General features: G+C 38.5%; 1 pseudogene; it reads right to left on the bottom strand.

Moving 5' to 3' along the window:
• Window positions 1–720: 720 nt before the first annotated feature.
• On the bottom strand, window positions 721–10,530 carry LOC131790497 (uncharacterized; annotated as a pseudogene).
• Between the last annotated feature and the right edge of the window lie 1,087 nt (window positions 10,531–11,617).

Below are 11,617 nucleotides of genomic sequence, written 5' to 3'. Positions count from 1 at the left end.
GCAAATGGCTGGTTTTTCCATTCGATATCCTGACTTAAGAAGTCTTAACAACTCTCTGTTGCTTATTCCAGGGTAGGGGATGCCACCTTGGATGCAGGTTAAATCAGAAGAAGGAAAAAAGTTATTAGAAAAATTGTTTTTATAACAACTTCGATAAGTCTTAGACCCCTCGTTAATAAAAGGTTCGAGAAAATACAGATGTCAAACACCACGTGACATATTTCTCTGCGGCCAGGTCGCTTTTAGCCTTTTTTTCCCCAAAGGCGGGTCCATTTCTCTTTGATTCAAATTAACAATCCAACGCCTCTCAGGTTCGGAGGTTGTTGATTGAATAATTTTTTTTGCCCTCCCTCTACTCTCCCTCACATTTATTTGTAACACAGTCCAACATAAACGACTGAGAATATATGAAAGTCGTATATTTGAACTGCGGATAAAGACGTGAATATGAAAGCAATCTTATCAGTAATGAACATTACTTGAGCAGAAGTAAAAATAGCTCAGCACAAATAGAAAAATGTAGTTAAGCAGCTGAAATGAACTTATAACTGAAAAACAAGAGTTAAAGGTAAGGGTTTGCCTTGGGGTATTTATTGTGGCAAAAGAGGTTGGATACTTTTGCTGTGATACATCCGGTGTTGTTACTCACCCATTGTGCACAATTCCCAAAGAAGTACACCAAAAGACCAACTACCGGAAAAAGGGACGAAAATAATCAGTTTATGTTACTTTGCAAGCCTGATGACAGATACCGTCAATTACTAGAGGGGGTAAGTTTCTAAGAAACTTTGAGTTTTTCTCTCCTTCGAGGCCAGATAGAAAATCAGTTTGGGAAATTTTTATGCTAAGTTCTTCAGTGTCATTCCTTTTCTCGTCTGTAAATGACTGTTCTACCAGATTAATTAAAATGTCCGACGTGACGCTGAAGTCTTGTTTTTCGGAGACTTTGAATTCCTGCACAGTCGTGAGTTTCTCTCTACTATCGTGAAAGCCTTCGTCCTCTGACGTACCAGCTGTGGCAGCTACATTTGAACTCGAACTACTGTCTGATAAATCGTTCACAGATTCAAAAACCACACCATCAATGCCGTTTTTACATTTTACCTGAAATCAATGAAAGATGACGTTGGAACAATTCCACTTTTCGAGAACAAAACAGTTGACAAAATATGTCAAACAATTTTGAATTGTTAGACCATCTAAATTCAGAGATAGCGAATCGTAACAGCGTTTTGGAAACTCTGTTAACGGAAAAAAACGGTGAAATGTATCATCCGCATCCGCTCACAACCCAGGTGGTATTTGTTCTTGGTACTTCAAGTAGACTTACGAATTAGATCACCTTTCCGACTTTTTTCAGACGGTATTTGTGCTTTGCGATGGATCGGTGGTCTCTCCAGTGTATCCTGGTTTTAAAGGTACAAAATATTTTTATCTGTTGCCTTTTGTTCCTCAGCCACTGCAGAAGATCTCCACGTGGAACATATTCCAGGATTAGCATGATTGGCTCTGATCTGTCCCAGTAACCAATCATGCTTAGCACATTCCTATGAGTACCAACTCGCTGCATAAACGAAATTTCTCTGACAAACTGTTCTTGCCCTTCCTCATCGGCTCTTTCTGAAATCGGAATATGATAAAACACAGAGAATTTAAGTCCTCGATTTAACTAAATAAAGCTTATATTCGCTGAATGACGATGGAGTAATGCATGTTCACAAATATTTCACTACGTTGATCAGTAAATTATTTCATAATAACTGGCGACTCATACGCTCGACTCAATTTTCGTAGAACCTCCTACAACGATTTTGGCAAGATACTTCTTTTTCGAATGACCGGCTGGGAAGTAGAATTTAAGACGGATCCTTCTGTGTAATTTGGTCTGAACGGTCACGACGATCACAGAAGTCGAAAGCCTGTGAAGAAAACACGTTACCAAACTGTGGAATGTTTAAACACAGAAGATCCACGAGGATAGAGCCCAGCAAGTGTAGAGAAAAAGCTGTCATACTTTTAGAGACTGGTATTCGTGACTAGCCATGTGGAAGTATATTTCATCAGTGATTACAGTCGGCACTCGACGTGTTTGACAGAATAACGTTTGGTAATTTCATCTTCTTTCAGTTGTCTTGTCTCAAGTAAAGGATTGAATAAAAATAGATCCATAACTATGAAGTTCTGAGTCACTAACCTTTTCATCGTGATTTCTTCAAAAGGCTCGCATAACCGAAAAAGCGAATATATCATGCAGTGATTCCTTACCATGTAAGAGTTTTACGGCGACAACTCTTCCTTCTTTAATATGATCCACTCTTTCTTCTTTGGGCTTGAAAAACACTTCAACCCTCGGCATTTCTTTTAAAATTCCTTTGTGTACTTTACCATTGGCGCCTCGACCCAGCTCTTCCATAATGGTTACACGTTCTGGGGGAATTTCTTTTAACAGCAAGGGGACAATGTCTGACATCGATCTAATATAACATTGAAGAGTCTTTTCTCTTTTGTTCATCAAGATTTTAAACATACTCGTATACGAAGCATTAAGGGATAGATAGTTTGTTAGAGGGCGGGCTTTATGATCAAATGCATGTTAATTAACATATGTAAAGATGATACGGGAGAAACACATTCACTCACTGAAGCAGAAGTTCTCTGGAATATAATAATTAACAACATTTTACGGTTTGGATTTGGGTTAGCTAACACGTTTTTAGAATAAAAAGTTTTCCAACCTTCTTGTTTTGTGGCCTCGAATTTTCCTCTTTTTTCTCCTTTGTCTGATCATGAAGCAAAGGATTCCAATGGTTAAGGGAATAAGTAGCCCACATCCTGCAAATAAAGCAATACTGAGGGTTCGTCCGCGAGAAATGTCAGTGATCTGAGCAGTTTTTATACGCCATTCTTTTGAGGTGTTACTTTCTCCCAGTTCATTCCAAGAAGTCACTTTAAAAGTGTACTCAGAGTTACACTTGAGCGACGTGAGATTCGTTGAAGTAGAGTCCGTGGTAACATTGATTTGATGCCAGTACTCATCTTCACCCAAAGATTGCACCTCTCTGTAATATACTGTATACATGGTCAGCGGACAGCCGTTGTCTTGTGTGGAACCCCACTTGAGGTTCACATCACATCAAGAGATCTGAACTTCTTTGCTTTTTATAATCAGAGGAGACGGTTTATCTGAAGCAATAGCGATAAATAAAGGCTTTGCTACGGAGTATTCATAAAACGCAATGTGCATCCGCACCTGACCCCTACGCTGACTTTCATTTGCTGAAAGCGAGGGATTCTTGTAAGCTCGCGCAAGTGTGCAAAAATTCCTTGAACTTGAATTAAATCATTGCTGGATGAACTTTATCTCTTCCGCGTCAAATTAACAGTGTGGAATCAGTCGCTACATAATATATAAGAGTCAAGAAAACATCATTGTCACACGTGTACGAAATTTTCAGTAGCAGAAAATAACTCCACGATCTAATTGGAGCTTTATTAATTGACTTGTTAAAAAGTTGCTCATCGAATATAAATTATGAATTGTCCAATCAGCAGCTAAGTTACTGGGCTGGCTGACGTAAGGTTTGAACAATGGAACAGTGCAAAGTACTTTTCTCCCGCCTTTCCCCAGATCCCTGTCGTCCACCTTACCTTATCGTGTTCACGTTCAAGGGAGTAAAATTTCTCTTTCCGTGAGGGAAAATGACTTTCTACATGCTCACTTAATGAAATATGAGGTGATTTCACCCAAGCAGCATGGCACAATCTCATACGGAGTAATTCATTTTTTTTATGGAAAAAGGTCACGATTTTGTGGAGTTAAGGTAACGCATTTGATCTACTTCTTGCGTTCTTTAAAAACAACTTTTTTACACCATTTACACTTGAATTCCTTTTTAAAAGAAAAGTTGTCATACTCTGATTCTTAGATATCAATAAACATAAATCTGAATAGTTGATGTTTTAAAACATTTGATGGGTCTGGTCCTTTATCATAGTGTGTTCATTTCAAAATATATCATTCAAAAAGCTCAAAATCAAACACTGACGCACCTGCGGGTGTTTTTGTTCCATACACTTCCACTCTGAGAACTTTTTGAATATAATAGGTTGGAACCGAATGATCCGAGCCTTTGTCACTTCTACCAGAACTTGTTTCACTATTTCATTCTGGCTGCCGCCACCCCTGAAAATCTATTGCAACATTTAATTAGAAATAAACTGAAACTCAGTTTTCCTTATCGAACAAGGATCAAAGATTCATTGACTCATATCAAAATTTAGCTCTCCCTCTCTCCCATAACCTACTGCAAATCTTGTCCGTTGAGAGTAAGACACCTTACAAACTTGATCCAATGGAAGGTGAGCTGATATCACCTTTGGGTCACTTGTAAAAACAGTTTTCATAATTAAAAAATGTAACCGTACACTAATCGATACACCGAAAGAAACAATTTTCGTTATTACCAGGCAACTATAGAATATCTCTATAACGAGTTTACTATTTTTCAAACCTTTTCCGAGTTGTTCTCTTTATAGGTGATCCAATTCCTTAGGAACAAATGCAGCTTATAACTTTCGGTCCACTGCTGTCGAATTGGATGTCCTTGAGTAGCTACAGCGCAAATAAAGAACACATCTCCCAGCTCAACTTCCAGGTAATCGTTAGTATTGTTGTTACTGCTAGGTACGCAAGCTCCTAAGGTATTCCTGAGGCGTGCTTTATACGGTTCATTGTTCGCCAGAAACGATGAGGCTGTAAAACGTTTGTCCGAGTGTATGTTGGAGTTGGCCAAATTAATTGCCTGTGTCTGACAGCTTCAAAAGGAAAAGAAAACAGATAAGGGGAAACATAATAAATTGGAATCCTTATCAACGGCCACATCCCCACTAAGAACAACCACCTTTCTTCTCTTATCTCGCTCTCGAGTTTTGCTGTTGGAAAAAGGCTCCACTGTATAAAGAAGGAATTAAATAAGAGTCAGAAGTATGTTTTTCGCCATGTTGTAAAATGCTTCGCTTTCCCAAAAAGAACGTTCGACTTAAATTTGTACTAAACCCTTCCCTATTTCCTCGAACCAGCTTGAAACAGCTGGAATGAAGATCAATGCCTTGTTGGGGAATCAGAGTTTTGCTGTGTCACAGGCTCGTGTCGAGTCGATTGACATCTTTCTCCATATAGAAAGAAATAACTCCTATCAGTGAAAGTGAAAATTAGACAAGTAGTCATGACAGCTGCTTACCATTGCTTGTCTCTCTCTCGGAATAAACCTGCACCTCACACAAGGACAGTGTTCTGTTAGCACCTGAATCTTCAATAAAAACAAAACTTCCGACAAGTCTGGGTAGACAAAATATGGTAAGTCGTTGAGAAATGTTTAGAAATGTTTTGGAAAGGAGTTTTCCTCCACAAAGAAAGTTTGAACTTCTTCTGTTGTCACTATCATAACCTGTTGAACATGAACACAGAACACGTTGTTATTTGAAATGCAATCCACTTGGCGTTGCCTTTTTAAAATTTTGTTCTCCTCAAGTACCAAATTTATCGGGGATCAGGTATTTCTTTTATTTTTCACTTCTCCGTGAAAAAGACATACAGTAACCGTTAGCAAAACATACATTCTCGAGGCTCCCGTTTTAATGTTACTTCTTCCCTGTTTTACAGCTACATCTATGAAGGGCTTTTTTAGGGCAGGTTCTCATGACAATAACTCTATGATTACTTAATTTTCTTTCACAATTCCCTGAACCCACCAATCCAGACTTGAAGTCCTTCCATTTGATTTTTGTATGCAACGATGACCTTAGCCACAACCCGCGATGCTCCTAAGTCCACTCTCCACCAGGGGTCCTGCTGGGACTGAGTTGTAGCACAGGAGTGAATATCTCCATCCACAGCTTTGTTAGGGGTATAATTTGACCTTGTAGTAGACTGAGAAGCAGACTGATACAAGGCAAGATCTAGCAAAAAGAAAGGCAACTCACTTTAAGCGCACAGATGTCCTTATTACTTGCTATCAAAGAGTTTATAGTTTAATATTCAAAGTAAATGACTTATGTATTCTGTAGCGCTGCTTTTGGCGGATCAAGGTTGGGAATCTCACAAATAAATCATGGCGCTACACTCAGAGTCATGAACTGTTGGACATTGTGAAATACCAGAGTTATGCTTGATATTCTGTCCTTCCACCCGTACCATATTTATTTCTATACGAAGAAAGGTGACGTCAACAGTCACATTGCTGAACATCATCGACTTACGAGCCACACTATTGACCAGGACTCCGCGCATTGTCTAACTTACAGCTCTAACTACTTTCAACGACTGACTTTGGAAAGCTGGCTAATAGCTTGAAACAGACTCAACTACTAACGGCACCATGCAAACGACTTATTCATGACATTAACATTACAAACGAACCGAGCAGAATGACCTAACTGTACTAACGGATCGAAACCGACCACGACCAATCACGACCGTCTTACGCCATTTGAGTCTCACAGCCAATTAAATCACGGAAAAACTGACCAATCAGCTCATAAGACCCAGAGTTAGAACGGGCTAATAGTCAGGATAGTCCTTTAATGGAAAAGCATTATTTAAAGTCAGAATTTCTGTCTCATTCCGACGTTGCTCAGTATTAGGTATTCAACCAGGGATTTTCTCACTGGCAAAGTCTTCTCGAGCGAGTTCGAGCTGGTATTATTGTTAGGTCTTGTGAACATTTTCAAACAACACAACGTGTATTGGTAAACTAAAAAATTAAAATTATGGGTGAAGTCAGTCCAAATGGTCTTTCAATGCCTGTACTATTAAACATGAATGGTTAAACTAGTTCCTCAGTCAACAGAACGAGGTTACCGATCTTTAAATTCTAAGCTACACAGTGATCCGGCTTGTATTATTATTTCGGATTTTCTTTAAAAAGTGCCCAAAACGGTCTTTTGTATTTACTAGTACGGTTTGTACTTAAGGCGCTGTCGTAAGGAAGCTCTTTTATCATTATCAAGGTATGTTGCTCTTTACCTGCTTCCAGTGGTATTCCGTATATTTCAACCCTCATACAACAGTTTCCGTAGTGTTCTTGAGGAATGAAACGTTACCGCTTAGCAACAAGCTCATTGCACAAAATTTGTTTTACTGTTTTATTTCGGTTGAAATTTCCTGAGAAAACCTGTAGATACAAAAAATATCAAACGTTATTTGCGGATTGTAAGCAGACCACGAGAGGGAAATAAGGAAATTGACGTTATACCTTTACCTACCCCTTTAAACGTTTCCCTCACCCAAACGAAGGTTATCATCTTTCTTATTCTATTTACAAATCATGACGCTATCGACATTACTGATCCTAGCAGTATGCTAGACGCGTGTCATATATGTACTTTGTAATAGACCTTGCTTACCATAGAGTCTCTGTGGCTCAGTGGTAGAACGTCGAAAGTCTGAGGTTCGATTCCTTATGGGGACTCAGAATGTTTTCTTTGATAAGACGAAATAACAACTTTCTCTATTCTTTTACCGAGTTCAAAACTTACCATCTTCTTATTCTATTTCTAGATGTACGCTTTTTCTTGGGGGAAGGGCTTGGGAATTTTTTTTTCAAAAAAAGTGTTGGCCCTCCCTTGCATTTTCATAAAAAAAACTCCTGACTCCCCACTTTTAGGTCACTGACAAAAGTGCGACCCTCCCCTAACTACTACATGGTATGTTCCACGCCGTAGACACCTCAGAAAATTTGGCCTGTGAACACAAAATGTTTGAAAATAAATATATCTCGATATTGAATGTGTGAGAGCTGAAACAAGAAAATGCGAACAATTAGCGTGGAATATTTACGTTTTATAGATGAAGTTTGAATATGGAAGTATAAACCTTAAAACTTTGAAAGTCCTCCTCCAGCTACACCAACTCCACGACCCTATCCCGATTACAGCAAACTTCCCGACTTTCACTGCCTATCAAGCACGAAAACACCTTCGAGTGGCCGCAAACCTAATGATTATCAGCCTCGAGCTCAAATAAACAGATATTTCAAGAGGGTAAGCTCAAAGCAGGGGATAAAAAGGCAATCAAAGAGTTTTCTGAAAAATTTATTGTTTCAGAAACGCTTGTTGCAGATTATATTGCAATTGAGCATCTAGCTAACATTGAAACGAGGAAAGATAAGCAGCCAACAGATAATGACAGGAACCGTGCGGAAAGAAAGCAAGAGGAATACAATGACATTGATCTCTATCACTGAAACTAGTTTTCACCCCTTAGAGTAGGTGAACTTGAACTTTATATTAATCACCACAATATTACATTTAAAAGAAAGAAAGATTAGAAAGTGAGGGTGGTGAAGGCACATATTGGCAGTAAGATTTTGACTTCTATTTTGCAGGACAGTCAGAACAACATTCAGCCAACCTCTGACTCAAGTTCATAGTCTGACAGTGACAAGGTAGAGCGCATGGTTGGATCTACAACTAACTCTTCAGAACTATATGACTCAAGAGATCAAGCAGTGGATAGTCAACAGGAGCAAGTTTCTCGCCGTTACCTTTGCTCAAGTCTATATGAAATACCTTGGTTTACCTTGTTTGTGTTTTTTCCTTTGACTCGCAATTTGTTTAATTTGTTTTTCAAGCACTTATATCGTGCGCTTGGATAACTGGAACAACCTCTCTATCGTAAGAGGAATTATATTATTTATTACGTTTCTGAAGATGACAAAACCTTCAATATTCCCGCCTCTTGACAGTCTGTCCAATTTGTTCCATCCCTAGATGACTGAAGTGTGTACTTCCTTACTTACTCGTCTCCATGGGAGTTCCCCTGAGTTGAAACAGCACAGATGATATAAAGATTTTCAAAGTCAACCTGTAGATATGGCTGACTGCCATATGTTGCGGCACACCATGATGATCCTCCATTGTAGTTCAATCGAACATTCTTAGCAGGTGTGTTTGCGTTTAGTACAGAGGACGAACTGAAATCTCTATCTAGGGTATATCCATTGCCTAGTCCTAGGTCGATGTACTGACATCCTGGAACTGCAAATAAAGAAGCATTATTCAACCTTTATCTAAATCCTGATACAGTCAAACCCCTTTACCTACTAAGCTGTCTGATGAAAGTTACTGACAGTTTGACAGTTTGAAAGCTTTAATCCACCGGTGACTTGTTCCTTGGATAGCAAGACCGCATGCTTGAATTATTTCTCCGATGTCAACTTGAAGCCGTTCACTATTACTGTCAGTCTTACTTGAACACCAACCACCGCCTCTGTAACCGTTGAGTCGACCATAAACCGCCCTGTACAGACCGTAGTAACTGGAAGATGATGTTATCCGATTATCAGGGATTATTCTAGGATCAGCAACACCAACAGGATTCTTAAAGCAATCTGTGAAAATGGACTTGTTGTGATGACTGAATTCACCTTCAACCAGACAACAAGATAATATTGAATGCTCTAATTTTGACATAGGAATTGTAAGGTATAAAATAATGAGTTTTAGCAGTTCATAAAGAATTACCTACGGCAGAAAGTCATTCTTCCATTTATCGTTGGTCTTTGCCCGTAAAGACAGAGAAATATTTGTGAAAATTGATCGCAAAAAGCAACTTTCTCAGTTAAACAGTTGAACGGCGCTTGTCTTTGCTTTCATTTTGTTAACAATACACTACCACATGTTTTTACATACCTAGCGACTCGCCTGACACGTGAGGATATTTAATACTCTGTGAGAAAAATGATAGATATCAAACATTAGCAGACGTGAATTGACAGCACTAAAATGCGAAAACCCTCAAGCCAGAAATTATTCTAGAAAGAATAAAAGTTTTTCTCGAGAAACAGAACTGGCTTTCTAATAAGAATTTTTTCGAAACCTGATAACCTGTACTTACACATTATATTCCGTATTTTGAATTATATATTGTAATATAGGTAAAATTAATGGGAACTACGAATACCAGGAGCATCAACTGATGAAGAAATAAGGCCACGATCTCCCAAACTTGGAAAACCTGATCAGAACAAATGTTAAAACTAATGTCAGTGACTAAAGGGGAAAAAGAAACATCAGGAAATTTAAAAATAGCTGAAAGGAAGTAGTATCTGAAAGGAAGTAGTAGTGATTTGCTTCGAGTACGTTGATGATCCGATATTTCAAACTGCTCTGACGCCTCTTCAATGTATTTGTAAATGTTGACTGTTGAAGTGGCGTTCAATGAGGAATGTTTGGACAGCTTTCTGGGAGCAAATGATTCAGGATAGCTTGTAAAAGGAGTGATTACGACTTATAAAACATCGTGACGTTTTAAAACATTGATTCACAACAATATTCTACGAAAATACTGTGTTGTCAAGCGCAGTAACTCTAGGCTAGAACTGCGACATGGGTGGGCTCCGAATGTCTTCCTAGATTGCTTTGTCAGTGGTCGGGACGAGTTGTATTAGTTTGTCTGTCAGTTCTTCAGTTATTAAAGACAAAGCATTGTTTTATTAACGATCGAAAAAATATGATTACTGCACCTGTCATCTTGAGCAGGCTATTACTATCAGCCGCTGTTTGAGAATTGAGCCCGCGCTCCACCTCCGATTAGAGGTCGCTCCTTCTCGTGAGCATCGGAGACTGTACGAGAGGAAAAAGGCGAAATCGAACTTAAATACTTTTCTTTGTCATCATAGCCACTTGCCAAAGGTCACATGGAAAGTGTAATTAAATCACAAATGAGGAGATTTTCTCATTTTTTCCACGTGCATACGAAACCGGAAAGTTCAATGTCTCGGGGAACAAATTGGGACCAACACAGAAAAACACAAAGGATTTAGATATTTAACCTTGGGCAATTACAAAACATAACTCAGGGATGGTTAGCGAGTGACTCATTGAGACAAAGATAGAGTACACAGGAGGGAGGGTGGGGGGGGGGGGGTGGGGTACGCCATGTTACACTTAGAGCGCTTTTTCTCCAATTAAAGGGGCAAACGGGGAGGGGGGGGGGTGTTTTGTACAATATTCAAACACTGCAAACCATTCGTGCAACAGCCTTAAAGTCCTGGAAATAAAGTATATTCCTGATATTACGATTGTTATGTAAGATACGAAATTATGTTAGGTATGAAACAAGAGATTATAATCTCTTGGAAGGAAATCATTCTACAAAACCTTATGTTGTTTTAAAGCTGCCTTTTGGGGACTTCATCCTTTATTAACAACTTTTCTTCCTTGTTTATCAATGATGTAATTTTTGAGAACATTTTATATAACTATTAATTATTTTTTATTACTGTTACTATAGATTCCTTAAAATTCTGTTGTAATTAACAGATTATGTTCATACCGTATCCAAAGAGTATTTCAGAACTATTTACGTTTCAAGCCAGTAACTCTTCAAAGTTGGTAGTTACATATAGACCACTATACACTAAACTCAAATGTGTCTCATCCTCTGGTTAAATAAACTGTTTACTCTTTTTAGTTAGCAAGTCTCTGAGGCCACTAATGATGTTAATTGTCATTATTTGTTTTGTTTTGCTTTTTCGTTTAATTACCGGGAAATTTCTATAAAATACCTTAATTTTGGCAAAAGTTGTCCTGCATTTTACAAAAGTAGACACGAAGA

The sequence above is a fragment of the Pocillopora verrucosa genome, chromosome 4 (genome assembly GCF_036669915.1).
Source record: "Pocillopora verrucosa isolate sample1 chromosome 4, ASM3666991v2, whole genome shotgun sequence".
Lineage (NCBI taxonomy): Eukaryota > Metazoa > Cnidaria > Anthozoa > Scleractinia > Pocilloporidae > Pocillopora > Pocillopora verrucosa.
Note: the sequence above shows the minus strand (reverse complement) of the source record. Positions and strands in the feature narration are given on the sequence as shown.